Below are 3,400 nucleotides of genomic sequence, written 5' to 3' on the forward strand. Positions count from 1 at the left end.
ATTGTTATTTTAAAACAAATTTCATTTTTAAATTTCCTATTAAATAAAAAAAAAATATAATCTTGAATTTTTAAAAAGCTTTTTATGGTATTCTAAGCAACATTTACCATAAGAGGAAGTACGTTCCGCAGTCCCTCTATTTTTCGATACCAATGTAAAAAGTTACAAATTTTATTGGAATTAAAAATTTGTGTTTCCATTTTCATTCAAAAATTTAGATTTTGTAACATGAAAATTGTCTCATATTTTGGTTTCCTATTTCATCATTAGTTCAAAATTTCTGATGACAATTTTGGTGCATACAAAATTGGCACTTTTTTGACAAAATAAATTTCCAATAATTGAACAATAACTACCTCTGCATGCACTTCACATACATTTAAAAAAAAATAACCCTGTTTTGAACTCTCTAAGCTGTCATGTAGATACCAAAACCAATATAAGCAGTCGTGGCCGAGCGGTTAAGGCGTCTGACTAGAAATCAGATTCCCTCTGGGAGCGTAGGTTCGAATCCTACCGACTGCGAAAGTGGTAATATTTTTACCTTTTTTTTTTACGACTTGCAAAAAGTAGCAGGTATTCAATTCGTCTGTATTTTTTGTATTGTTACCTCATAACTTTGGACTAAGTGAACCAATTTTGATAATTCTTTATGTATTGGAAAGCTGGTGCCTGCAGTGTGGTCTCATTTAAATATGGTCCAGTTATTGGTATAGAAACTATGAGAAAAACCATAAAACGCAGTTTTGATCCATGGAAGTCGGTTTTGTTTTTTTGATAAAAACGATTATTATATTTTCTGATAAGAAACGAAAAAAAAAACGTTGCGAAATCTATTGCAGAATATGGATGAATTTTAGAAAATAAAACAGCTTAAAAGAGTAATTTTATGAATAAATCTCGAGGAATTAATTAAGAACACATTGAATTTACAAACCATAGTGATAGTATTCTTATAGATAAATATGAAGACAGTAACTATAATAACTACACAAATAAATTGTAAACTTAAACCAATTTCTTTGACCTGCCGAAAAATTTCTATAACCTCATTAAATGTGAATCTTTTCAAATAAATTCTTCACATGTAGGAGGTATAAGTATACACAATATCTTAAGCCTCATAACCACAACATCCTTACATCGCGTTACTGAAGCTAAAGTTAGTAAAATTACGCTCGTTATGTTATAGAAGAACGACGACGACTGACGGTAACGGCTGGCCGTCAAAGCAACATCACCTGCATTTTGCTTTTTTTTTATTTTTTTTTATACTTTTACTGTGTGCTCTCCACTATGACTGGTGCTCTAATTGAATGCTCTTACCAGCCATCATTTTCATTTCGGGATATATCGTATTATGGTTGTGTGTTCGGTATACTTACCAACGAACCTTTGGCAATCCTTCGTTTCGTTATCCTTCTGCCGAGTGGAAAAATTAAATGGTGTGGCAGCACAAGTTTCAACGGAGTGGTACACGAGTGGTAAAAACTCATTCCCAGTCACAGCAGCAGCAGCTGTTACCACACAAACGAATACTTAACTGTGGTACCCTAGCACTAGCTGTGTTTCTGCCCCGCTCCCATCTCCATTTTTACTCCTGTTGTACTCGTTGGTCGTAGATATAGAAAAGTTATTCCAACGGATCCGTGATTTGCGTCCATCATGATGTGCGCTCACCTTGTTTTCCTCTGTGATGTTCGTGTCAGGGATGAATGATACTTAGCCATGATGAGTTTGGAGCGAGTAATCTGAAGTGGCATTACTCAAAATGAGCCAATGGCAAACCAAATGGTATGGCGGTGTGGTGTTGGGGTGTGGGTGAATAGCTTAATGAATAGAAGTCTTTCAACGTCAATTAATTAGACGTTATAACACTGGACAAATTGAAAGGAAAGACAAAAAATATTATAATACCAAGCTAGGATGAAAACATGAAACTTTTTATATATTTTATGTACAAAGTTAACATCAATTAAAGTTTAAATAAAAAGGACAACAAGGATTTGCCTACTTGGAATGGGCTTGATTTTGGAATTTATATTGACAAAATTCTTTGCTTGTTTATTTTTTTTCAATTGTTCATGATAATGATTGGATTGTCTCGTTTGAGGAATGTACACAGAAATTGGTAAAGTTTTGAACAGATCAATGACAGTATCTATGAAAAATGAGTATTGCAAAAATTGAAAAAGCTATTGGTTTCACCATTTAGTCAGTGATTTAATTTGTTCTAAATTAGAGGGTCACTATGGTGTATGTGTAACTTTTTATTTGAAAATTCTTAACACTATTTTACACAGAGTTGGATTTCCGAACTCGGGACCAAATTACACACTAATGAGAAAACTTAAAATTAAAATAAACGTACACTACCATTATAACCGTAATTAATTTTTTTTTTCAAAAAATACTCTTATGTACAGGTAAAATAGTAGGTACCTACATAAAATCAAGAAATAAAAAAAAAATGTGCCACTCATGAAACTTGGCAAAAAGTTTGCTTTTGGGATAAGAACCAAGTACAAAAAAGTCTATAAAAAAAAGTTGGGTGGAAGGGTGTTTTTTTTTCGAAGAGACAGTTAAATCTGTAATTGGTCCCAAAAAGCCAATGATTCATTTTATTTATGGTTTTGATGACAAATTAAACATTTATAAATAAGTTCTTACACGTTTTACGCGAATCATTGGCTTTTTGGGACCAATTACAGATTTTACTGTCTCTTCGAAAAAAACACCCTTTCACCAAAAATTTTTTTATGAAAACTCTTTATTCTTGCTTTCTATCCCAAAATCAATGTTTTTACCATATTTCATTAGGGTGACTCATCATTTTTGTTTTCACTCAAAAAAACACCCCAATAACCATGATATTTTTATAGACACTTTATATTCTTGTTTCTTATCTTCAAAGTAACATAATCGTTAAATTTCAATAGGGCACCACTAATATTACTCTAGTAATACACACTTTCTCAAATATACCCATATTTTCTTTACTTCTAAAAAAAACACCCTTTCACATAAAAAAAATTTATAGACTTACATTATTCGTAATTCCCATGGGAAAGAGAACATATTTGATGAATTTCGTAAGGGTACCATTTATACCATTGATTTTATCGGACTTATCGCGGATTTTTACCTATTTCCCAAAAAAACACCCTTTAAACTAAAATATTTGTAAAGACTTTTTGATTTCTTGCTTTCTGTTATAAATGAAACATTTTTACCAATTTTCATTGGTGAACAATTTTTTCCCATTTTGTGTGGTACTAATTCCGAATTTCATCATTTCTTAAAAAAAGCACCCCTTCACTCAAAATAATTTTTTACTTTTTATAGATTCTTAATTCTTATACCAACCAAAACTATTTCACCAAGTTTTAAAAATTAATAA

At 31.4% G+C, this 3,400-nt stretch overlaps 1 non-coding gene across 1 annotated transcript; it reads left to right on the forward strand.

The window, feature by feature from the left end:
- The first annotated feature begins 443 nt into the window (after positions 1 to 443).
- On the forward strand, positions 444 to 525 carry Trnas-aga (transfer RNA serine (anticodon AGA)). Its single transcript has one exon. It is a non-coding gene; the product is annotated as a tRNA-Ser (tRNA).
- Positions 526 to 3,400: the final 2,875 nt, after the last annotated feature.

The sequence above is a fragment of the Episyrphus balteatus genome, chromosome 4 (assembly GCF_945859705.1).
Source record: "Episyrphus balteatus chromosome 4, idEpiBalt1.1, whole genome shotgun sequence".
Classification (NCBI taxonomy): Eukaryota; Metazoa; Arthropoda; class Insecta; order Diptera; family Syrphidae; genus Episyrphus; species Episyrphus balteatus.